At 51.8% G+C, this 26,722-nt stretch overlaps 1 protein-coding gene across 5 annotated transcripts in view; it reads right to left on the reverse strand.

Annotated features, from left to right (window-relative positions):
* RABGAP1 (RAB GTPase activating protein 1) overlaps positions 1 to 26,722 on the reverse strand; it is a 3,038,993-nt gene that overhangs the window by 2,933,179 nt on the left and 79,092 nt on the right. Inside the window, exon 1 of one of the 5 annotated variants that reach the window (XM_069609643.1) lies at positions 15,846 to 15,944. The exons of the other annotated variants lie outside the window; for them this stretch is intronic. The gene's annotated coding sequence lies outside the window, so the exon portion shown is untranslated. Of the gene's footprint in view, positions 1 to 15,845; positions 15,945 to 26,722 lie in introns of those variants that run through there. 5 annotated transcript variants of the gene reach the window in all.

The raw sequence follows: 26,722 nt of genomic DNA on the forward strand, positions 1-26,722 counted from the left end.
TTTAATGTGCTTGTCTCCTCCGAGGTCCCTGTATGCGACACTAGTGGTCGCCCTAGTGCGCAGACTTACCCCTCAGTGACATTACTGCTACGCTGCATTCTCAGATAGGGCAGTTTCTTCAGAATACCACCTCCTCAACTAATGTACCCATTCTTTTTCTGTCCTGTGGTCCCATAGTCTATGCCACGATCATGGTAAGTGGGAAAAAAAAGACTTACAAGTTGGTCTTGCCAAAATATTTACTGGAACAAAATGGCATCCCAAATGCCTTCAAACCATTTGTGCATAAATCTGACAGATGGCAATTCAAAAGAAGCTAGGAAGATTTTAAGATAAAATTCAAAAGGATGGGAGTGGGAGATGAAGGCTCTAAATCTGTAAAAAAAACCACACAACTTTGTCAAAAACATTGAGAAGATAATATTCATGTGCCGCTGATTTTATGTACCTGTTGTCTACACACATGTAATCCATCTACTGCTTTTTGGGCAATAATAAAGGTCACTGACCATTAAGATAATTCTTCAGGCTCATCCACGATCTGTCCAACTGAGCTGGCAAAACTAAATTTCACTGATAACCTACTTGTGAAACACTTGTGTACGAGCGCGATAGAAATAAAATATCAATCAATCAAACCTACAGGTTTTTATAGATCTTACGAACAGCTCCATCCGCCTAAACCATTTAGAAAAAACTATGCTTTATAAACGTGAAAAAATCTCATACAGAACTTTGCTTTACCCTCAGGATTCCATACACATGCATGACCTCTTTCACTTGGCCTGCGCACCATTCTGAGGGTACTCGGTTGCCTCCGGCCAAGAATAATATGTACTTTTCCAAAGTCTATGTTAAGTGAACTTGGATCCCCTGCCCATCTACATATTATGTGTTGTCCTTAAAGGACCGACCAAGGCAACTCTTGTCACTTGAAGTTACCACATTAGCATTGCACTGCTTCTCCTCTTGCTACACCATTCACACTTCACCGTTTCCATCCATCTTACATGCAAGTGTGAAATAACCGGGGCACCACAGAATCTACAATTGCCAGCAGGGAATTTTGAATCATACACCATTGCATGCTTTCCACCATTACCTTCGGCGTCATATACCAAACTGCTGCACCTTTTCTAACCTGACATTTTTAAGCGTGCACACCCAGACAATACAGTCTCAGCTTGCACCACGTTAGAATGTATAAACTTCACAGGTCACTTCAATTTTACCAACTCTGGTCAGAACCTGCTAAAGGAAGACAATGCATTACTTACCGTAAAAGCATTTCTGATGGTTGTATCTGCTTAGATTCACATGCTGTGCATAGTCCGACATCCAGTGGTCACTGCAGAGTATTGCATTTTGTTTTTCATAGTCGAAAAGGGCACGTCGACAAGGCGTGTCTGTAACACTATCCCTATAGTGACGTGCGTTGTACCCACAACCCCTCACGCGTCGAGGTCCCTCTGTTTGTATTTTTTCTGCCCTGAGGGAGCCTTCTATACGTGAGTGAGTACAGAAAAGAGAGAGATGTAGAAAGGTGTCTATGTTCCTTCCATCCGAGCGGGGAGGAAGGGTGGGCGCATGTGAATCTAAGCAGATACAACCATCAGAAATGCTTTTTTACGGTAAGTAATGCATTGTCTTCTGACGTTTGTTAATCTGCTTAGAATCACATGCTGTGCATAGACTAGCGAGCAGTACCCGGAGTTGGCGGTGGGTTATGAGAAGGAACAGTAGAGAAAAGATGTCTTAATACTGCCTGTCCCACCTGAGAGTCAGATCTAGAGTGTGCATCTAGACAGTAGTGTTTTGTAAAGGTGTGCACAGAACTCCAGGTTGCCGCTTTGCAGATGGACTCAAGGGGAACTTTTGCTATGGATGCTATGGATGCTATGGATGCCCCAGTGCCTCGAGTAGAATGTGCTCTTGGCTTGAAGGGTAGTTCTCTCTTAGCAAGAGTGTAACAGAGAGTGATGCATTGAACAATCCATCTAGATATAGTGGATTTTAAAACTGCATCTCCTTCTCTTCCTGCTGCCACCGAGACAAAGAACTGATTAGTCTTTCTCAGTGGTCTGGTTCTTTCCATGTAGAACATGACAGCTCTGCGCACATCAAGTGTATGCAGACTTTTTTCTCCCGAATTGGAAGGGTTTTGAAAGAATGTTGGTAGTTCTATTGACTGGTTTACATGGAATTTTTAGATGAATTTCGGTGCAAACCTTGGGTGCGTGCGTAGAACCACTTTATCTTTGTGAACTCCTACAAAGGGGTCTAAAACAGAAAGTGCCTGTAGTTCACTTACTCTCCTAATGGAGGCGATAGTAGGAAATTGGTCTTAAGAGTGAGGTCTTTAAGAGTTTCTTTGTGCATGGGTTCAAAGGGTGAGCCCATGAGTTTGGTAAGTACCACATTCAGGTCCCAGCCGGGAGCTGGGTTTGCTATCGGAGGGTGTATTCTCTTTACTCCCTCCATGAAGGCTTTAATGGAATTGAACACTAGACCTGAGTCCAGTAAATGGGTCAGGTATAGGACAAAGTGTGTGGGGGAGCAGTCAACTGGGTCGATGCTTCTTCCTCTACACCAGATGACAAATCTCTTCCATTTGCTAGAGTAACAGTGACGAGTGTTAGACTTTCTAGCCTCCCGGAGGTTGTCCATGCATCTCTGCGGGAGTTGTAAGTGTCCAAATTCTATGATCTCAGGGAACCTGCTGAATATTTCCACGCTCCAGGCTGCTAAATTCGTGGTCTGAGGGCATGGATGCAGTGTCCTGCCCTTGTCCTGTGACAGCATGTTGTGCGGGCAGGGAAGTTTCACTGGGGGAGATAGAGACATCTGCATCAAGTGAGCGAACCATGGCTGCCGGGCCCACATAGGGGCCACTAGTATCATGGTAACTTGTTCCTGGTGCATTTTGTGCACAATCTTGTTGAGAAGGGGAGTCGGGGGAAAGGCGTAAGCAAATTTCCCTGACCATGGTATCGATAGACCGTTCCCCTTGGATTGGTTCTGGGGGTACCTGGAGGCGTAATCTTGGCTTTGTGAGTTCTCCAGAGTTGCGAACAGGTCTATTTCTGAGAATCCCCATTGTGTGAAGACGTCGAAGACGAAGTCTTCGTGCAACTGCCATTCGTACTCTGAGGGCAGAGGGAAGTCTCTGCTGAGTTTGTCTGCTAGCAGATTGAGTTCCCCTGGTACATGTCGTGACAGTAGGAACATGTTGTGTCTGAGAGCCCACTTCCATATATTCTGGGACAGCTTGGACACTCCTGGAGAGTGCGTGCCCCCCTGCTTGTTGATGTAGTACATGGCTGTGGTGCTGTCCGTAAGGACCATCACTGTCTTCCCTTGTATGTGTTCTTGGAAGGCTTTTAGTGCTTTGAACACCGCCAGTAGCTCCAGTAGGTTTATGTGCTTGGATGCTACGCTCAGAGTCCACACTCCATGAGCAGTCTGATGGGATAGGTGAGCCCCCCATCCTGTGAGGGATGCGTCTGTGGTTAGAGTGGCTTCCACTGCGGGTGTGGCAAAAGGTTTCCCTATTACCAGGTTTTCCTTTGTCCACCACCGTAGCGCGAGAACCAAGGCCTGCGAGACCACCACTAGATCGTCCCATTGTCCGCTGGCCTGACACCACTGGCTGTTGAGCCACTCTTGCATTGGGCGCATGCGCAGGCGCGCTTGAGGTACCAAATAAATACACAACGCAATCATTCCTAGCAAGCGCATCGCTTTGCGCACCATCACCTCTCGACCTGCCACATATTGGGGGATCTGAAACAGCATGTTTTGGACCCTCTCGTTGGAGGGGAAGACGAGGCCGTCCTTTGTTTGAATTAGAGCCCCTAGGAATGGTTTGACTTGGCTGGGGTCTAAGCTGACTTCTTCTCGTTGATGGAGAAGCCCAGTTGGAACAAAAGGTCTACAGTCTTTTGGGTGTTTGAGAAGCATGTCTCGTAAGAATCCCCTGTTATGAGCCAGTCGTCGAGGTAAGGGTATACTGGGATGGATAACCTGCGCAGGTGGGCCGCTTCCACTGCCAGTACTTTCGTGAATACCCTTGGTGCAGATGCTATGCCGAAGGGTAGCACTCTGAACTGGTAGTGTTTGCCCTCTATCATGAACCTGAGGTATTTTCTGTGCGCTGGCAACATTAAAATATGAAAGTATGCATCTTTCATGTCCAGTGTTGTCATGTAATCTCCCTGTGATTGCAGTGGGATCACTTCCTGTAAGGTCACCATACGAAACTTTTGGGGTTTGACAAACTTGTTCGATTGGCGCAGATCTAATACAGGGCGCATGGTTAGATCCTATTTGGGTACAAGGAAGTACACTGAATAAATACCTTCCGTTACCTGAGATAGGGGCACAACCTCTATAGCTCCTTTTTCCAGTAGCTGGTCCACTTCTTGGAGAAGGATGGTGAGGTGTTCTGGTGTCATGCGTCGTCCCCTCGGGGTTCTGTATGTTGGGGAACTGTTGAACTCTATACAGTAGCCGTGGGCTACGGTGGATAGTACCCAGCGGTCTGATGTTATTCCCTCCCATGCTGGAAGAAAGGATGTTAACCGGCCCCCGACCGGCGATGCATGGGAGGGGACCCGAATCTTCACGTCACTTGCTGTTGTTGGTGGCTTGGGAGCCTCTAGGGGTGGAACCCCGGCCTCTCCCCTTGCCACGGCGTTGACCTCTCTGATTGTACTGGCCACTATTACTTTGGTAGTTGTTGGCAGAATATTGAAGTTGTCGATTCTGTTGCTGGCGTTGGCCACGAAAAGAATGCTTGTTGCCAAATCCCCGCCTGTTAAGGGGCTTTGAGATTTGATCCAAGGTCTTTATGGTATCAAATTCTTTTTTCGCATTTTCCAGTGCGTCATCCACTGCCTTTCCAAAGAGGTTAGACTCTTCAATGGGCTTGTTAATGAGCGCCGCTTGCGTTTCCGCCTTAAACCCGGAATTGCGAAGCCGGACGTGGCGCTTCATCAGAATTCCCTGTACCAAAGAGCGACCAGCTGTTTCCGCTGCATCAAGGGTATTCTTAACGATGCATTGGTTGACCAGAGACCCTTCATTAACTGTAGCCAGCAATCTAGTTTTTAGGGGGTTCAGGGACTTCCTCGATGTCCTGCTTAAGCTTTCCCCATTGTGCATCAGCGTAGATTGCCAGCAATGTGTTATTCTAGTTGAGAACGCTGCCAAGGTGGTCATTCTTTTGGCTAGGGCATAAAGATTTTTCCCCTCTTTATCCGGGGGTGCCTCGCTGGTAGACAGAGGAACCCCAGCCCTTTTCCTAGTGTTAGTCACCACTAAGGAGTCCGGGATTGAGTGACCCTTAACATATAGTGGGTCTGATTGAGAGGGTGAGAACAATTTTTTCGATTCTTGGATTAACCCCTCTTACTAGTGGAGGGGTGGCCAGTGAAGGATTGATTCGTCTCTTAACAGAGGCGAGTATTGGAATGGTTTGGCTGGTGGGGGGGGGTGGATTTCTTTGATAATCCTTTCCACGAAGTCAGTGTCTGGGGTGACCTCCCCAGTTTCGACCTCAAAATGTGCGGCTGCCTTCCTCAGCAGCGCGTTAAAGGTGGGCTGATCGTCAACAGGCAAAGGGTTCCTAACTGGTGTGGTCTGAGGAGACCTGATGTCTATAATGTCTGGCTCTGTAGACCCTGATGGCGACTTCCAGGGATTTGGGTCACCCTCACCTGGGTCTTCTTCGTACCCTTCCTCACTTATGTTAGTGTCCTCATGGAAGCCTTCTCCCTCTTGTTGGTTTTCATCATTAATGAACTCCTCTCCTTCCTGGAAGTGAGTGTCCTCTTCGGTTAGGTCGTAAGAGTTCATATCCTCCTGAAAGGGGTTATAGAACAACTTTGGGTATTTAGCCCTTGGACTTTCTAGGAGTACCTCCCTAGGTCTTTTAGGTGTCCTATTTTCTGGAATGGCCATGAATCTGTCTAACTTGTCCATACAGGACTGGAACTTCTCTAGGGTCCACTGAGGTAGGCCAGAGCGGTCTGGGAGTGAAAAAGGAGTTTCTTCTCCTTGTATTCGCCTAAATCTGTCCCATAGTGCCGAAGATAAGGTGCCTTCGCCTTCTGAGAAGTGTTCTGGCAGGCTAGGGCTTTCCGTCTTCGGTGGGAGCTGTCCCAGCCTACTTTCCGGCGCCTTTGGCGTTTCTTTGGCCTTGTGCGCGGTTTTCTGCGTGTCACTTGTCGTCCGTCTCTGGCCGTCCTTAGAAGATATACACGCGAGGCTTTCGGCGATCATTCTGTCTGCCGAGGGATCGCTCGCCGTCGCGCTAGGTACCGTTGAGTCTTTACTGGCAACGTGCGCACTCTTATGAGGCGCATCGCCGCCTGAGGGTTTGGGGTTAGCGCCCTTATTTCCAGAGTGCCCGGTCGCCTGTCGCGGGAGTGGGGAGGGCTGGCGACCCTTATGGTCGGCGGAAGACACCGGTGGGCCCGCCGCCTCCGTTGGCGCTATGGCTGCCTTCGACGAATGCGTGCCGTGGGGTATGTGTTTATGAGATTTCTTGTGTGCGTCCTTGTCGCCGGGGTGTTCATCCCCATAAGCTGGGCGTGAGCCGGGCTTGTCGGGGCCGGGGACGGACGAAGAGGAGCGAGAACGCTCCCTCGAGAGGTCTACAACCTCCGTTACGGAGGCCGTGTAATCACTGTCCTCGTCACATTCGGCGGCGGCGCCAGCGGGCGAGGAATCTGACCTAGACACGGCGTAGGCCGCCCACCTTTTGACCCTGCGGTCCTTTATCGTTTTGGGCTTAAGTAACTTGCAGGCCGCACAACCGTCCTTGTGATTGAGGGGCAAGCAACGGTTGCACCGTTTGTGCTTGTCCTTCCAGGTATATTTGCCTTTGCAAAGTGGGCAAAACCTAAAGGGCGTCCTCTCCATAGCTGAGGGCAAGAAGTGTGATTACGACCTTGAAAGAGAAAGGCATTCTCTGAGTAAAAAGAACAGATCACACAACCCCACTCTCCCTACTGTGTAAGGCCGGCGAGGCCAGGCCACGTCTTCGGCGACGCCGAAGGATCTCCTCCGCTCGTCCTTCCGTCGAAGATCTTGCTCGGCGGAAAAACAGCTTGCAGCTTCATCGAGGGAGGGATCTATGTGTTAGATATGGAACAAGTTACTTACCTGTAACTGTTGTTCTCCAGCATGGGTCTGGCATGGATTCACATGCTCATGAATATTCCCCGTCAGGCTGGGAATCCTCGGTAAAGAAAAAATCAGTATCAGTTTCTGATCTGTCTTTCCTAGTAGTAACCAATCACTGATCTCTGCGTCATACTGACCACAGCCAATGACTGCCCTCTACCTAAGCCCCGCCTCTGGCAGCAATCTTCAGATTTGGTAGCACGTGAAGTGGCAGTATGACCAAGTGAAGAGCCGCAGAGGGGTAGGCGGGAGGGTTCGCATGTGAATCCATGGCAGACCCATGCTGGAGAACAACAGTTACAGGTAAGTAACTTGTTCCTTCTCCAGCATGGGGTCTGGCATTGATTCACATGCTCATGAATATAAGATTAAATAGCAGTACACACATGCACAACCACGGGGGGGTGGTAAAAGGCTCAACATTAAGCAATACAAAAAAACTCAACATTAAGCCTCTCTTACCTCCTCACCAGGCTCACCTTAAGCGAACAGGTTGCGCAGCACTGCTTGGCCGACCCTGGACTCCTCCCTGGAATCCCGATCGACGCAGTAGAATCTCGTGAAGGTGTGCGTCGACCTCCACGTAGCAGCCCTGCAGATGGCACACCAGATAAGATCGCAGTAGTAGCAGCGATCGCTCTGGTCGAATGGGCTCTCGGACGGCCTGGCAGCGGTCGGAGAGAGCCTTCCCTTGATTCACAGGTCCAAAGTTCACGAACAGCTTTGATGTCCTCCGGAAACTCTTCGTGCGGTCCACGTAGAACTTCAGCGCTCTAGCCACATCCAGCGAGTGCAAAGTCCTCTCGTCCGGCGACGAAGGAGACGGGAAGAAAACAGGTAACACCAAGGGCTCGTTAAGATGGAAGTCCGACGGCACCTTGGGCATAAAGGAGGGGTGCGTCCTAAGCACCTGTAGCGCTCACCTGATTCCCGTAGAGGCGCCGGTCTTGACTGGGCGTATACCGTATCTTCAAAGGTGATGTGTAACACACGGCTGGCTCTTTGGGCTGGACCTCTGTGCCCTGTATGTCTGACTCGAAGGGTAAGATGTCTGCAGATAGAAAATATGGGATTAAGGAACTGGGTTATTGAATGTCTCTCTCTTCTTCCCTTTCTCTTCTCCTGTAGAACCCCAAAGGTTAACGCTCTCACCTTAGGTAAGTGAACGCTGTGCTCTCCATCTGCCTCGGGGCAGGGTGCTGTAACCAGTTTCTTCACTGGATAAGGGGAGCAGGCCTCTTGACTTCAGAGGACTGCTGTCCGTCGTTTACTGCACGAACGGTAAGTTTCAAGTAATTCTAATGTCTTTAAAGTCTTTAGTAATGATGTCTCTTGTTTTGCAGGGTTCCGGCGATGGCGGATGACGGGCTGAAGTGAGTTGAAGATGGAGCCCGTGTGATGAATAGAAGCGCCTGGAAGCACGTAAGTAAGCGCTAGTTGCCTGCTTCACGATGCGCTCTAACTGTCTTTTTATTTTGCAGGTACAAGTTCGGAGCGGCTGCAGGGTGCCGGAATACCCACTGGGTTAGATGTGGAAAGGAGTAATGGCACGTGAGTATTAAAGTTCCCCAATGTCTTTAAACGCACCTTGTTTTGTCTTTCAGATGCGGGATGCAGCGCCGAAGGCCTCCGGAGCGTGCAAAGAGTTGGTAAGCTTTTGTCTTTCAGATGCCGGAATGCAGTGTGAAGACCTCCGGAGCGCACGAAGAGTAGGTAAGCCTTTGTCTTTCAGATGCCGGAATGCAGCGCGAGGCGTTGGTGACAGCCGATGGACCAGGTAAGTGAAGAGCTGTCACTGAAGACCGTAATGCTAACCTGTTCTTTCTTGTCTTAATAGGTGTTGCTGAAGACTGGATTCAGGATGGTAAGCCTTTTTCCTTAGGCCCAGGATTAGATGCAGAAGACACGATGAGCGTTCTGCTGCAGAGGATGCAGAATAACGCAAAGCAAGATTCATCCATCGGGTGTGGTTTAAATAGCCTCCTGTAGTGCTTAGGTGCCTCCTTCCACAGCCACGCCTAGGTAAGAAAAGAGTTCCTGCTTTCCAGAAGAGTTCCAGTGTTCTGAATCTAGGGAGTGGCTCCTGCCACACCCAACAGGAAAAGTAGTTCCAAACAGAAGAGGATCAGAGGCTCAACTGGCAGGCAAGTAAGCAGCATGGTCTGCTGCAGGTAAGTCCACCCAAGCATTATGAGCCCGGCGCTTCCAGCGCTGGGACTGGGCACATTTATGAGCCTGGTGCCACTGGCGCCAGGACTGGGTCCAAAAGGTCCCAATTGGGACTGGTTGGCACTCGGAACCTGGGTTATGGATCTGCTTCCAAGGGAGTTGGGAAAACCCTGACCTTTTGGAAGCAGAGATCATGACAGCACCACCCTCGAGGCATGGAAAGTCAAGAACGGTGCTTTGCAGGATAGGGCCTGGATCTCTCCCACTCATCGTGCGGAGGTAATGGCCACCAGGAACACAGTCTTCCACGACACAAACTTCATAGGTGCCGAGTGCATCGGCTCGAATGGGGGCCCCATGAGCCTGGTCAGCACCACGTTAAATTCCCACGCTGGGGCCTTCACCGGCGGGAACGACCGGAACAGTCCTTTCATAAACTCTTTTACCAGTCGATGGGACCACAGGGACGTCCGTCCTGTGGTTCTGGTATATCTGGAGATCGCCGCCAGATGAATCTTAATGGAGGCATGGGCTAGCCCAGCCTTTGCCAGCGATAGCAGGTACGGCAGCACTTGAGGGGCCGTAATCCGTAGGGGGTTGATCTTCTGTGCTCGGCACCAGGTAGAGAACCTCTTCCACTTATGACCGTAGCATTTGAGAGTCGAGGACGCCCTGGCCTTTGCAAGAACCTCTCTGCAATCGGCCGGTATATCGTAGCCTCCAAACTCTAGCGCTGCAGCAGCCAAGCCTGCAGGTTCAGCGACGCCGGGTTGTGGTGGAAGATGGCGCCTCCTTCTCTGGAGAGAAGGTCCACGTCCGCCGACAGCTTGATGGGAGGGGACGTTGACAAGTCCAGAAGGTCCGGGAACCAGATCTGCCTCGGCCACGCCGGTGCAACGAGGATCATCCTGCACCGGGACCTCTTGAGCTGGCTGATGAGTCGAAGCAGCAACGGCAACGGAGGGAACGCATACAGGTATAGGCCGTCCCAGGGGAACGAGAACGCATCGCCCATGCTTCTCAGCTGGGGAAACCTGCTGGCGAACTTCTTGCACTTCGAGTTCGTCGCTGTTGCGAACAGGTCGATTTGGGGTTTGCCCCATCGTCGGAAGAGTTAATCCACCTGATCCTGGCGCAGTTCCCACTCGTGACACGCGCGCAGCTCCCTGCTGAGCGAGTCAGCGATGGTGTTGCTTTCTCCTGCCAGGTGGAAGGGAACCAGGAAAATCCCCTGGGCGACCGCCCAGTGCCACAGATCCTGTGCCTCCTTGGATAGGGCTGGGGATCTGGTGCCTCCCTGCTTCCGTATGTAAAACATTGTCGTGGTGTTGTCCGTGAAGATCCGCACCACCTTGCCCTTGAGCGACGGGAGGAACGATTTCAGAGCCCAGAACACGGCTCGGAGTTCCAGGACGTTGATGTGCAGGAGCCTCTCCTCCGGGAGCCAGAGGCCTCTTGCGTGGAGACCTCCGGTGTGGGCGCCCCAACCTTCCAGGGAGGCGTCCGTCGTCACCGTCTCCTGGTACGCCGGCGTCTGAAAGTCCTTGCCCGCCGTGAGGTGCGCTCGAACGCCCCACCACTGACTCGCCCGCCGGAATACCTCGTTGAGGGGGACCCTGTCTTCGAAGGTGCCCGTCGCATGTATCCAACGGGCGTCGAGAAATTCTTGTAGAGGGCGCATCCGTAGTCTGCAGAGGCGCACCAGGTAGATGCAAGAGGACATCATCCCCAGGAGGGACTTGATGGACCTCACCCTGGCCACGTCCGTGGCTAGCAGGTGCTGCACTTTTCCTAGAATGGTCTTCGTCCGTTCTTCCGACGGGGCCGCCAGGCGCCTCACTGTATCGAGCTTCGCTCCCAGAAACAGGGCCACCTGCGAGGGCACCAGGTGGGACTTCGGGTAGTTTATGGCAAATCCCAGGTTTGTGAGTAGCTGGACGGTCCTCGCAGTGTGTTCGACAGCGAGTTCCCTCGTCCTTGAGCGGATGAGCCAGTCGTCCAGGTAGGGGTAGACGTGAATCCCCTGTAGGCGCAGCCGCGCCACCACTGGTGCTAGGCACTTGGTAAAGACCCTGGAGGCCGACTTCAATCCGAACGGCAGTGCTCTGAATTGGTAGTGGCGTCCCTGGACGACAAACCTGAGGAACTTCTCGGTGACCTTTGAGGATGAGAACGTGGAAGTATGCATCCGCCAGGTCCAACAACGATAGAAAGTCGCCTTCCTCCAGCTGTCCCAGCACGTGCTGGAGGGTGACCATCCTGAACTTTTGTGATCTGATGTATTTGTTCAGACGACGAAGGTCCAGGATGGGGCGCCAGCCGCCCGTCTTCTTCCTGACAAGGAAGTACCTTGAGTACACCCCGGAGCCTCTTCGGGACAAGCTCGATGGCGCCTTTCCTGAGCATCGCCCGTACTTCCAACAGCAGTTGCGGGATGTGATTTTCCTTCCTGGCCACAGGTGGAACGTGAGGGCACTTCTTCAGGAATTCGATAGTGTCCTCTTGCCAGGGTAACCAGCACCCAACGGTCGGTGGAGATGGACTTCCACACGCCGACGAAATACGTCAGCCGGCCTCCCACCGGGGTGCTTCAGTGGGGGCCCGAGACCACGGCCGGTTCAGTCCTGCTTGGAGGTGGTGGCCTTGCCGCCCTGGCCACCTTGCCGACGGCGGCGAGGCGCTCCCTGCTTGCCGCGACCCCTGTAGGCCTCCTGAGATGAGGAGCGTGCCCGCCTGGCGGTAGAACGACGAGCCACCGCTGGATCCCTTGGAAGCACCCTGTCTGCATTCGGAGCTCCGAAAGGGCCGTCGTTGCCAAAGGGCTCCTAGGGCGCGGGCCGTCTCCATGTCCGTTTTTATTGCTTGGAGGGACTCGTCCACCACCTTCCCGAACAAGTTGCTGCCGTCGAACGGCATGTCCAACACCCTGGTCTGGACGTCCTGACGGAAGTCGGTCGCCCGGAGCCAACCCCGTCGTCGTAGGCAAACACCGCTGCCCAGCTGGCGGAACCCGGTATCGGCAATATCGGTTGCCACCGTTATGGCGTGGTCCGACGCCACCACGCCCTCTTGCAGTATTTCCAGGGCCTCGGACCTCTTGTCGTCCGGCAGGAAGTCCAATATGGGGGCCAGCTTAAACCAGAGCTCCCTGTTGTAACGGGCCAAGATCGCCAGGGCGTTGGCCGCTTTGATCGTCGTTGCCGCCGATGAAATGACCCGCCGCCCCATGGCGTCCAACTTCTTTCCCTCGCCGTCCGGCGGGGAATTCGACGTCGAGGCTCCTGACCCCGCCGCTTTCTTCTTCGCCGCCGCCGAGACGACCGAGTCTGGCGTTGGCTGGGCCCTGAGGCACAGGGGAGCGGTTTCGGGGACCCGGTACTTCTTCTCGTACTGGTCCCGTTTGGCTGGTGCCGTGGAGGGGTTTATGAGAACCGACAGGCCCTCCTCCCAGATGTCATCGATTAGGGGCACCGCGATGACCGTCTTCCTCTTGGCCTCCCGGCGCTGATAGAGGAAACCTTCCTTTTTCTGCTCCTCCGGGCAGCGCTGGAACAATTCGGACGCCCTGGCGATCATGGCGTGGAATGAGCCAATCTCGTCGGGCGGCGAGGCCCGTGCGACGGGAGACCCGTTCCGTCGCCGCCGCCCTCAGAACCCGTCGTCGAGCCCAACGCACCGTCATCTCCCGACTCGTGGGAGGATGAGGAGGGAACTGTAGGCCTTACGGGGGCGAGCGGAGGAGAGGGTTGGGTTCTCCGTCGTTTGTTCTGAGGACTTCCCGACGGGCCAGGTTGCAGCTCCTCCGGCCTGGGCCGTGGGAATCTCGTCCTTATCTCAGAGCATAAGGACTGGATGGCAGACAAAATGGCCGCCGAGCCATCCTGAGGCCTAGGATCCGGCTGCGCCGGAAGGGAAGGCCGCTCTTCCTCACCATCGTCGTCTTCCTCGGTTATCTCCCGAGGATCTTCCTGACAGGATCGAACCTTCTCGAATTGGACTTCGAGGTTCCTCACGGCCTCGATCAGTTCCTCCTCCGAGGCTGACTCCGAGCTCGAGGAGGGCACCGTGCCCCCCCTCGCTTCTTCCATCATGGCGGCCACGACGATGGGCTGAAAAGAGGATTCCCTCCTTGGCGCCAGAGAAACTCTAGTCCCAGAGGCAGTCTCCGCTGGCAGTGTCTCTGCCGGCTTGGCAAGAGTCACCGCGATAGCCTCGATAGAGGCCTTCGCCTGCTCGGTAGGGGCCTTCACCACCTTAGGTGCGTCCCGGGCCTTCTCCGGGGGAGGGGCGACGCCTCGCTCCCCCTCTTCCGAGATCGGACGGGGCTTCTCCCGAAGCTTACTCGGGGTCTCGGACTTTCTCTTCCCCGAACCGGAGCGTTGGCTCGTGGTTGATGGTGCCGGGGAAGGTGCGCCCTGCCTGGGGACCGAAGGGCCCGACCTTTCGGCGCTCCCGGAGCCAGCGGACTCGCGGCGCTTGGCCTGGTGTTGGGCCCCGTCGCCGGGGTGCCCGCACAGGACTTAGAAGCCCGCTCTGACCCTTTCTTCTTCTTCTCACCCGTCGAGCCCTTCTCCAACCAGGGATCGACGGTCCCTCATGGTCCGCTCCGACAAGTTCTTGCAGAACTGGCAGTCCTTCTCTACATGAGCCTTGTCCCCATGAAGACAGTAGAGGCATCGCGAATGTTCGTCTTCCTTAAACACATTCTGCAGCCCGCATCCAGGGCAGCTGCGAAACAGCTTGGGTCCGGGCGACGAACTCGCATCCTGGGCCATCTCGAAGTAGGCAGCGAATCTTCTGGAATCCTCCAAGAAGTTGATTCGACGAAATCTTCACCCTTGAGGGGCGTAGGAAAATCCCGCAACGGGTAGCCGTTAACTCGGTAGAAACGGTGGAGCTTGAGGCTCGATTAACCGAAAAAATGTGAAAATTCAACTGAAAAAGCGCGAAACACGCAGTAAAAGCTCGGGAGCTAAGCACGAGGACTCCCAACACTTGAACGTGCGGTAAAAATCTGAAGATGGCTGCCAGAGGCGGGGCTTAGGTAGAGGGCAGTCATTGGCTGTGGTCAGTATGACGCAGAGATCAGTGATTGGTTACTACTAGGAAAGACCGATCAGAAACAAAACTGATACTGATTTTTTCGTTACCGAGGATTCCCAGCCTGACGACGGGGAATATTCATGAGCATGTGAATCCATGCCAGATCCCATGCTGGAGAATAATAATAAACGACCAAGGGTCGAAGAAATGATTTTGCAATGTCTCTCGAGGAGCTCCGCATAGAGGCGACCAATAACTGGGTGGAAAAAACAATCTGAGGGACCTCGACGCGTGAGGGATTGTGCATACAATGCACGTCACTATAGGGATAGTGTTACAGACACGCCTTGTCGACGTCCCCTTTTCGACTACGAAAAACAAAATGCAATACTCTGCAGTGACCACTGGATGTCGGACTATGCACAGCATGTGATTCTAAGCAGATTAACAAACATCAGAAATATATTTATCCACAGAACTGTTGAAATCAAAAATGTCATCTAAAACATTTATTTTCTTGTCAAATTGTACAAATCTCAATGCACAAAGATACTCCTGCCTTCAAACTCACTAGGAGAGACGTTCCACCCACACAGATGACCTAATAGTCCCACCCACACAGCTTTCCCGGGTACTTTACGAGCCACTATAGTCACTCTGAATAAATTATTTCAATGTTCCTAGAAAACAGCATTTTCCCCAAGGACAGCAAACAACTGGGCACAGGTTTGAAATTGTGCATATTGCCTCTAGGAAATGAACACCAAAACAAAAAAATAAAAAGTACTGTAGATGTGTCATGAACAAAGGAGCAAGAACACACATGCAACATCACAACCAGGAAATTCACTCTAGGACTGATGTTGAGTCATGTCATTGTCTCAAACATTGAAGCTTTCAGTCATATAGAGGAAGGCGGCCGTCTCATGAGCCTGCTTATTCAGGGCCAGTTCACTGCTGCAGACCATGCTGCTGCCTCTGGACTCTTCAATACTGCTACAAGTTACTTGGTGCGCCTTGCTTAGGCAGCACTGTTCTCGCTTTGCCACACCAATCTACCAGACAACTGCTCCTGCACCAAAGTTGGCAACTACTGTGCTACTCCATTCCTAGAGATTTCGCTGACCCGACTGCCGCTCTGCTTGAGGCTATCATGGTAATTCAGCCACTTTCCTGTTCACTCTGCATAATACTTGGGTGGGGGGTGGAGGAGCAGGGACAAGGGAGGAGATTAGTACTTTATAAGCCACCAACACAAAAAGGTACCCGCCTAACTCATCACCGTAGTTTCAACACATTTGGGTAAATGGAAGGTTTATGATCTTTTTCACTGCGAGGCTGGGATAAGGGAACATTAAATAATGATTTTTCGAGTGGTGTGTGGGTTTGTGGCACTTCCCATCATCTAACGAGGCACCCATATCCGTCTGCCATATAGTTCTTACCTTATTGAATGCCTTGAGCTTTCTGGGAACGCGTGTCTTATAAAAGTAGAAAAGTTCCAACTTCCCCAGTTTCCCAAGGAAATAACGGCGCTGCTCACCTTACGTTTTGTGGGCCCTGCAGGAAAGGTACATTGGATCGTCTTATTTCGGTCCACTAGAAAACCGTCTGCTCCCAGCAGGTCACAAACTTACTGGTAAATGCCCATAAATCTCCCCCCACAAAAAAGCTGGCCCTACCTCCAAATGTTTGATCATGAACCAATCAGTCGTCCCAGCTTACTTAGATGCTTGACAAAAATACCCTTGCCCCAAATATGAGGGCAGTGTACACGTTTTTATACCCATTTAGTACCGTAAACTGGTTCCAAACTTGATACATTGCTTTAAGGTGTGTCGGCAGTAATAGCTTTGTCATAACGTCTCTACAAAACAAATTCAGGTGCACAATGTCAAGATCAGAGCTACTAGCCAGGCATAAAAAGTTACTCACCTTCTCAGTTCTCTACTTGCACACAACACACCTTTTCTTACTCACCAAGAGTCAATGATCACTAGCCAATGGTTAGTGGCGAGTGCACATTTTGAGACCTGAACTAAGGGACCACATATTAAGTGAAATATGTCATATTATGCTTTGAAATCCAGGACACAGACCGCCCACGCCACCACCCTCGACCCTTTCAACGTACAGTAACTTTAATGTGTCCAGACAAATTCTGGGCACCTTATTATTCCAGAATAGTTTTTTAAGTGCCGAAATACACTTATGTAAGCATAGGAAGACATAGCAGCACAGAGAACTCTTGGCAGAATATAATAACGAAAACCAGCCCATTAGAGTCGACTGGTCTTTCAAGCCTGGACAATAACTTAAGGACATTATTTCTACACCCCCTGCACTCTAAATGTATTCCAATGTATCAAAAGGGCTCAATGATGCGTGCTATTGGCAGCCACTGCAATGGAGCACTCTAAGTTCCTGAAAGTGCATAGAAATGGGATTTGTCACAATTAATTTATTTTCAGTCCCGCCACCATCCCAAATTCCTCAATTTGTTCCAACATGGCAGGGAACGTTGCAGCTGGATCGTATAAATATGAATCGGTCACCTGCATATAAAGAAATTACCTGCACCTGCCTATTCACCTCAAAGCCTACACTAGAAAATGCACTCCTCGTTAAACAGGCAAACAGCTCCATTATTAGAGCAATGCGTAATATCGAAAGGTGCACCCTTGTCTTGTGCTCCTACTTAATTGCCATCTAGAGGATATGTGGTAATTTGTCTTAACTATAGATGAGTGATTACAAAGCAGTTTCACACATAGTGTACAATTAATCCCTACACACATGTCCACACTAGGAGCATGGCTGTGGGTTCTTCTGCATACTTACAAAAATGTAAATAACAAAAATTAAAAACCCTCCTGGTCTCTTACAAGATTACCACCAGCATCTATCACGTCACAGATTGTCCCAGGCCATCTTTTCCTGTTACGAAACCAAGCTAAGGAATTACCAAGCTAAGGAATTACCAGTCTGATCTACTTCATGGTTTAGATATTCATGCTTGCGCACTGTCATACCACTTAGTTAACTCTTCTTTTCAGAGTAGAAACCTCTCCCATTAATCGGATGTTTGCTCTCCTCTCTGATACCTTTGCTTCATCTTCTAACAGATTAATCTGTCTCATAATTGTAAGGTGTTTTTTCCTATAGTGGTGGAAGAGCAGCAACCTGTAGGAGTCCTGAGTCAGGGATAATACACCTTACCGCACATATGTGCGAATAGGAACCCGGAGGGGTTGGGGGGGGGGGGGGTGGGAGGGGGTTAGGCCTTTCCCTTTCTTTTTCTGATCTCCCTTCTTCAGCTCAGCCCTAGTGGCTACGACCCTTTGGTTGAACCAGGGTAAATTAATAGTCACAGCCTCTTGTAATTTGTGGCAAGAGTAAAACTCCTTATTTATATAACAGAGTAAGAAATCAAATCAGCTCCTCAGTATGCCAGAGTAATTATTTAATTTACCTGTCCTCTAGTGCAGGGTCTGCATTAACATTTACAAGTCCTTTGTGAATTTCCTCCAGCAGTTACAATATTATTTAACCCCAGTGGGGTCACCTGGGGGGGAGGGGTGTGGGGGGGGGACAACATCATTCACCGTAGGAAAGCCAATCCATTAATAGGTCAGTGGGAGCTCTTGTGAACGAGACTGTTCACATTTAACAACTAAATAATTATTTCACCTCATGAGGAGCATCTGTCAGCGAGGTCATTCACATTTGACAAATAAATAACTCTTTCGCGTTGTATTAGCACTTCCGAGGCAGTGGCCGGCTACCCCTTGCGACACACACACACACACACACACACACACACACATCCCCCCCCTCCACCCACCCCCTCCACCCCCATGTCCTGATGGAAAACCTCCCTCACGAGAGTCACTTGGTGGTCTGGGAACATACTAACCGTATCAGAAACCTCCACTGCAGAGCACTGGCAGAGCGCAACCCCCGGTTTATGAGCTATGCAGGGTTTGAGCTAAGCAGCAATGTCCGGCAGAGGGCCTGGATACACGCTTGTTCCCGACAAGGGCCGCCACGTAATTTCTTTCCCTACCCACAGTGCTACGCAGTATGGCCTACTGAGGCGCCCCGGGGCTCGGTAAAGTGGATCAGACCGAAGGTGGTCACTTCGTGAATGCCACAGAATCCTTCTTTCTCTGCCTCCGCTTACTGGCGCAAGTCGCGGGCTGATATGCAGCAACCAACCTTGCTAATACGGAATCCACTACACTACCCAGCGTTCTCTTCCTCAAACAGTGACCTGAGACTGACAGTGCTGCCACTGAATGAAAGCAGTCAGATAATATACTTTTCTACTTCAAAAGTCCCGCACTATTCAGCCCGCTCCTAGAAAACGTTCCCACTCTTACCTCCAGTCACGGAGAGGTGAAAGGCAGACTCTTGTCCGCTACTGTCTATCCCTTATGAAAAGCACGAACACACGGGCACCACCAGCCACGTTGGGCTGTCTTCGTCACACTGCTGCTCGTTTCCTCAACCCATAGAGGGGAAGAGCGCGGGCCGGCCCGATAAGGCCTGCAGCGGAACTCTTCCCTCTGGAGGGCCTGTCCGCCCTGCGAGGTTCCTTAAGACGACCAGCCCCTCTATGACACTTACCGTGGCTATACATCACCCATGGTCCTGTCCACCTGTAACCCAGACCGCGGGGAGATTTTCTGCAATCGCCTCATTCACGCTCCCATTCCCCCTACAGGTGGTCTGCACCAAGTCCCCCAGGATCTCAGGAAGGAGAAATGCCTACAGACATAAAAACAGGACTGGTATCATGTACGTACGCGTCCCATCCATACATACCAATGAAACACCCAGGCTGGAACGGGGGGTTTACACTTACATAAAGGAGCACTTATGCTGGAATGTGGAGGCTTACACAATCATTTCCTGACCCCCCTTGGGTCATAGCAAGGCATTGCCCCGGATGGTAACCTTGAATGCCTCAAATATGGTCCGCAGAATCTTCATTAAAAAGCAAAAAAAATCTCATCTCTTTCTAAATAGTTGTTTTTTTACCAGGTTACTCACCGTAGTGACCACCTTACTCCTAGTCCATAGTCCCCTTTCCTCCATACTTGTGGGACATCTCTCCGTCCTATGTGACGGGACCGGAGCACTTTGTAAAAAGCATCCACATTTTTCCAAAAATGTGTCCTTCCTCTCTTTCCTGCGCGGGGCCCGGTGCGCGGCCGTAACCCCGCCCACCTTGGCTCCGCGTCGCCCCTCAGTCCTTTTCTTTGCCAGGTCAGAGACCCATTACCAATACAGAGGAACCTTATTAGAGGGGACGGCCGGCGGGCGTATGGAGGAAAGGGGACTATGGACTAGGAGTAAGGTGGTCACTACGGTGAGTAACCTGGTAATACTCCTACGTCCCGTCCACTTTCCTCCATACTTGTGGGAGATTCCCAAGCACTCCTTACAGGAACTACGGGTGGATGGAAATACCCCTTACTGAAAAAGGTTCTTCAGCACAGCCTGACCAAACTGAGCATCAGCTCTAGAACTCATATCGAGGCAGTAATGCTTACAGAAAACAGATGGAGAGGCCCAAGTAGCTGCCCTAGCGATGGACTGCCAGGGAACATACTTCTGAAAAGCAACCGCAGCTGCCTTGCCACGCACCAGGTGTGCATGAATACCTTTAGGAGGTTTCAGCTTTTGGACAATGAAAGAGTCCGTGATACAGGCGGCAATCCACCTAGAAATAGCTGCCTTAGACGCCTGTTTGCCTTGAGGGTTGCCGAAAGTCTCAAAAAGTTGAGAAGAACTTCTAAGCTCGGAAGTCCTATCCAGGAAGAACTTAAGAGCTCTTCGGACATCAAGACAGTGTAGCACCCTCTCCGCCTCAGAGGCGGGGTTCAGAAAAAAGACCGGTAGGGAGATCGATTGATTCAAATGGAATTCGGTCACCACCTTCGGCAGAAAAGCTGGATTAGTTCGAAGGACTACCTTGTCCTTGTGAAAAACCGAGAAAGGATGCTCCACCGACAATGCCTGGAGCTCACTCACTCTCCTTGCCGATGTGACAGTGACCAAAAAGGACACTTTCCAAGACAAGTACTTGAGGTCCACAGTAGCCATCGGCTCAAAGGGTTTATGGCACAGCGCCGTCAGGACAACATTCAGGTACCATGGCGGGTGCGGATTACAAACTGGAGGGTAAAGGCGTGTTAAACCAGCGAAATGCCCCTTTAACACTGGGTTAGCCAGAGAGTACGAACACTGATCCATAGAGAGATAAGCAGAGACCGCTGACAGGTAAGTCCTGCATGACAGAACATGAACCCCCGACTCTGCTAGGCAGGACACAAAGGACAACCCTGCGTCAACCGTGGCACCCTCTTAGATCCAATTTCTTCTCTAGACACCGATGACAGAGCCTGAGCCATTTACTCTTGTACTGGGATCTGGTCGAAGGTTTTCTGGCTGCCTGGATAATACGCATGTTATCCGCAGACAAGTTCAGATGCTCTAAAGGCCTGACCTCAAGCACCAAGCCGCCAAGCTGAGCGATTGTGGGGAGGGGTGCCACAGCTGCTGCTCCCCCTGGGGGAGAAGATCGGGAGTTACCGGTAACCTGATCGGCGGATAAACCGACAGGTGAGTTCTGAGAACCAAAACCTGGCCGGCCACCACAGGGCTATCAGTAGAAGAGAACAGTTCACTGAGTTCTTCAACTTCCAAATTGCCCGGTGAACTAGAGGCGGGAAGGCATAAGCTCTCATGTTGTGCCATGGCATCTCTAGAGCATCCCCCAGAGAGGAGGCTCCCAGCCCCCCTCTGGAGGCATAGAGGAAGCTTCTTGTTCGCCGCCGTCGCGAAGAGGTCCACCTGCGGTGTGCCCCAGCACGAAAAAATCCCCGAGAGGACCTCTGCCTTCAACTCCCACTCGTAGCTGACCACTGTCCGCCGGCTGAGGGCATCTGCTGTGACATTCAGCTGGCCCGGGATGTGCACTGCAAGCAGCCAGACACCATGAAGCACGGCCCACTCCCAAATCTGGATGGACAGGTCCACGAGAGACTTTGTTCCCCCCCTGCTTGTTGATGTAATACATTGACACCACATTGTCTGTTCTTATGCAGACCACTTTGTTGACAATGACCAGTCTGAACGCCTTGAGCGCCAAGAAAATCGCCAGAAGCTCCAAATGGTTTATGTGCAGGAGCTTGTCCTGAGGCGACCAGAGGTCCGAGACCTCAAGGAGATCTAACGTCGCACCCCACCCTAGGAGGGAGGAGTCTGTCGTGATCGTCACCATAGGGACCGGGTCCTGAAACACCGCGCCCCCAGACAGATTGCTGAGAGATGACCACCAGTCCAGATCTACTCTCATGAAATCCAGAATCATTATCCGCATGGAGTCTGGGTCCACTGCCTGACGCCATGAATTCCGAAGGGCCATCTGGCTCCGTCGCATTTTGAAACGAGCAAGAGGAAAAGCCAGCACATACGAGGCATTGAGGCCCAGAAGCCTCTGGAACCACCAGGCCGACATACTCTCCGACTGCGCAAACATCTGACACGTGGCCAACAGATCCGCCATTCTGTCCCCGGTCAGGTATACTCTGCAGTCGACCGTGTTCCAACGAAAACCCAGAAAAATCAGGTCCTGAGAGACCGTCATGGAGGATTTCCGCCAGTTCACCGACAGCCCAAGATGGAACAGGAGCTGAAGGAGAGACTGGAGGTTGCCCGCTGCCGCCAGCGGACAAGGGCTGCGTAGAAGATAATCGTCCAAATAAGGATACACATGGATACCCTGAAGACGAAGATAGGCCGCAATCACCGACATCATCTTCGTGAAGACACGCGGCGCCAAGCTGAGGCCAAAAGGAAGCACCCGAAACTGGAAGTGCTCCTCTCCCAAAGAGAAACAGAGGTACCTCCTGTGTGGAGCCCAAATCAGGATATGCATGTACGCATCCTGAAGGTCCACCACGCTGAGCCAATCACCCGCCTGCAACGAGGAGCGAATCTGGCCAGGCCTGATCATCTTGAATTTCTCTTGGGGCAAGGAAAGATTGAACTGGGAAAGGTCTAGGATGGTGCGCAGGCCAGCCTGGTTGGGTTTGGGCACCGTAAACAGCCAGGAGTTGAAGCCCTCCCCTCGCTCCCCAAGGGGAACGGATTCCACAGCTCTGAGGAGCAGAAGTTTCTGAACCTCGGCCTTGAGGGAGGGTGAGCCCGACAGCTGAAAAGGAGGGTTGAGGGGTGGGGTAGGGGGTAAAGGTAAGCAGAGCCCGCCCGAGCGACTGACAAGACCCATCTGTCTTCTGTGATGGTCTGCCACGCCTCCGAATGAGACGTGACGCGTCCTCCCACCGGGGTCTCGTGCGAGCACGGTAAAACCTCATTTGGCAGGTTTATCGGTGGCGGTGCCACCTGAACCTGATGAGGAGGCCGAGGAGCGGGAGAAATACCGCGTACGCTGTTGTCTACGGCGGTTATTTCCCGCAGGAGTGTCCACTCTGCGCGATTTGCGGTCGAGGAAGCCCCTGAAACCAGAAGAAGGTCGACTCTGCGATAACGGTCTCTGAGATTTGAAAGGAGCTTTAACAAGAACAGACAATGATTTAGCCGTCTGTGTGCTATCCTTGGTTTTGGTGAGCTCTACATCAGTAGAAGAATGAAAAAGCTCCTTACCATCGAATGGAAGGTCCAAAACCTTGTTTTGCACTTCCTTCGAAAACTTCGTGGCATGCAACCACGCTTGCCTCGAGGTATCAACCCCGAGCATCATGCCCCGAGCCGAGGTGTCTACCTGATGAGCCGCAGCCTCCAGGAGATCCTGGGCCAAGACCTTGGCATCGGAAAGGCCACCTCTGAAATCTTCAAACTTCTCGACCGGAATGTGCTCCTCAAACTCCGACAGACCTTTCCACATCCGCATGTTAGCTCCCGCCAAAATCAATTCGGCATTGGCCTGCCTGAGCTGCAAGGCCGAATCGGCAAAGATTTTCCTGCCTAGGGAGTCCAGGAGTTTGTCCTCCTTTCCCAAGACCTGAGTAGCCGTCGCGGAAGAGGATGCTGCAGGTCTGGACTGCAATGTGGCCCAGCCACCACTGTGGAGGAGGGAGGCGGACAAGACGACAAGGCTACTTACTCCGAAGAGTGCAGCCTGTGCCTCGCGTCAATATTTTTATTGACGAAAAGTCCAGAGTGTGGCTTCTCCCAGACTCTTCGGACCTCAGCCAAAACATCCTTCTGCAGGAAAAGGCCGGTACGCTCCAAAGGAGACAGGGTGAACGCCCCAGAAAGCACGCCCTCCTGTGGAGCAGGTGCCTCGGGAACCGGGACATCTAAGAAATTCATCATGTCCAGTACCCGGTCATGAAAAGCTCTAACAGAGCGGGGGAGGTCCTCGTTGTCCTGCTCGCCTTGAGGGTCATCTGACAGGTCAGGATCCTGCTGAACCGTGTCAGGCACTGCCTTGTCCACTGGGGACAACGGTGGCAAAGGCGGAAGAGCAGGGGCAGGCACCACGGGCAAATGAGGCGTTGGCGGAACCACCAGAGGAACGGGTGGAGCCGGAGGCGCTGGTGGACAAATTTCCTTAAAAAGCCCTTTGAAATACTCCCTCATGGGGTCGGTGCGCATAAGCGCTTGAAATTTACCGAAAAAAGCGTCCTCAGGAGATTGCTTCAGAACCAGAGGAGGCCTCTCATGAGGTGGACAAATCCAGGGACGTAACGGAGAAGGGTGCCACGCCGGGCCCTCCGCCGACGTATCCACATAAATCAAAGGGGCTGCCCCTGCAGGCAACAAAACATTGTGCGGAAGAGGCATCCGGGCGTTCCAATCATAAACAGGCCGGTAAGGATACGCACAAGTGACCTTATGTTCACCCAAGCGACCGAACCCTACACTAGAGGCCGATGGCGTAGTTGTAGGGGTAGTACCTAAAATGGCCGCCGTTGTCATGGCGGGAACGGCCGCCATTTTGTCTTCATTTGAGGGGAACTGCGGCACGTGAGGAGGTGAGGCAGGGGTCCCCGTCGATGGATCAGGGGTCTTAATTTCAGCCTTAACATAAGGAACCTCGGCAGAGCCGGCACTATGAGGCCTGGAATGTGTCTGCGACATACCAACCGCCAACTGAGCCTTCGAAGGAAGGACCTCGGCACTGCCGGTAAAAGAAAAACCTTGCTTCTTTGCCCCCTCAACAGATCTGGTATCACCACAAGAGCGGGAACGGTGAGAAACCGCTTTCACCAACAGGGCCCTGCCCGGCCCCTCAGAACTGCTGGTAGCCTTAGCCTCTGTACAAGGGACCTCGGGCCTAGGCCCGGTAATAGCCTTATCGGCACGGGCCTCGAACATCCGTTCGGTAAACACAAGCCCAGCCAAGGCCTCGGGGCGCACCCCGGTCTTGTTTTTAAGGGAAGCCGAAAGAGAGGCCTCAGAGCAAGCTCCGGTACCCTGTGACTCAGCAGTACTGTGTCTACACAGAGCCCCCACAGGAGGGGCCTCGGAAGTTACTCTGGTGTACACAGGCCCCTTACAGAGACCCTCGGAGAAAACTCTGGTAGAATGATTAGGCCCGACAGGCACCTCAGGGCGAACCCCGGTGACAGAGCGATCAACGCCCCTCCCGGCCCGAGAGGAACCAGGGAAGGTATCCCCCGGCCGGGGTGCTCTGAAAACTAAAGAACTTACCGGGCGTTTCTTCTTCTCGTCGATTAACGCCTGAAAATGAGATGGAGGAGCGCGTTGGAACACCTCCTCCCACCGTTCCAACTGACGTTGAAGAGCCCGTACCGAAAGGGAGTCACAGTAAAAACAGGAGTCCCAGCGGTGTTCCGGACCCAAACACTCTAAACAAAGAGGATGGTGATCCGCCATTGCGAAGAGACGATGACACGAAGAGCAGTCTGGAAAGTCGAATTTAAAAGACATAGACAGACTAGAAGACGAACGCTAGCGAGAGCCAGAGAGGAAAACAGGGAAGAAAATCTTCTGAGGATGCAAGTGCGTCCGGCCCCGATCGAGCGGAGAAAAGGACTGAGGGGCGATGTGCGGGGCGGAGCCAAGGTGGGCGGGGTTACGGCCGCGCGCCAGGCCCCCGCGCAGGAAAGAGAGGAAGGACAAATTTGGGGAAAAATGTTGATGCTTTTTACAAAGTGCTCCGGTCCCGTCCCACAGGACGGAGAGATGTCCCACAAGTATGGAGGAAAGGGGACGGGACGTAGCAGTAAAAGGTTTCATCCATTAGCAAGTTGTTTCCAAGTCTGCATCTGGGTCATCCTTGCCGTCCAGTTAATTATCACAAGCGGTGGTGCATGATTTGAGAATGCATGATTTGAGAATGCCCAGCTTCCTAGATCATGTATCCCAATTTTTTCCCCTCTGTGAGCGCAGTCTATTCTGATAGGATTTCTGTGATGCTGAAAGGAGAAAATCACCCATACCACGTGGGTGCAGAGGTATCCAAACCTCAATCGTGTCCTGCTCTTGCTGAACCTATAATAAGTCAGACCCAGTGGCTAACACCCCCAAGAGAGGTGCCAAGCTCCCTGTGTAAATTAGAATTAAAGTCACCCATCCAGACTACTCAGTGATACAAGTACTTCAATGCTTCTGCCAGCCCTACAAATAAAGGGCGTTTCGGTCGCTTTTACTCTCTAAAATAGACAAACAACCCCAATATAAATTGGAAAACAGATACTTAGGAACCCATCCCCCCCGTTTTCACCCACAACGTTTCCTGGATAGGTAGCACACGTAGTGCAACAGGAAGAAACTACTTTTATTAGTGCCTGATCTGAACAGGTGTAGCTTTTATGTTCGAGTTATGTTTGAGTTCCAGCTTTAAAAAGTAAAAAAATAGGGAGTACTGCCACTTCAAAATCTTATCTGCTATGTTTGTGAAAAAAGGCCATCTATGCTGGGCACAATGAACAGAGAAGCAAAATTATCACAGTATCCAAACATACAGCTAGACCGCCAGTTTATGTACACTTCTCGTGACGTTATGCAATATTTATTAAATCTGCAACAATATTCTGCGTCACATCAATATCAGCAGCCCCCCATATGAGCCTTTCAGATGATGTGAACAATGAGCTAGTCCGCCAGCCCCACCTCCAATTTCTTTTCCAGCTTATTATGCTCCTTTACTGCAAGGTACGTTTCCTCTCGCATCACAAGGTCTATGGACCTCCTGCACACAGAGGACCATATTCTATCTCTTAACTACATTGTTTGTACCATTGACATTGCAAGAAGAACAAGTTACTCTCTTACCTGGTAACTTTCTTTCGATGGGATGGTCCGACAACGTATTCCATAT

This window comes from Ambystoma mexicanum, chromosome 8 (assembly GCF_040938575.1).
Source record: "Ambystoma mexicanum isolate Mex_15411 chromosome 8, UKY_AmexF1_1, whole genome shotgun sequence".
NCBI classification, from domain to species: Eukaryota; Metazoa; Chordata; class Amphibia; order Caudata; family Ambystomatidae; genus Ambystoma; species Ambystoma mexicanum.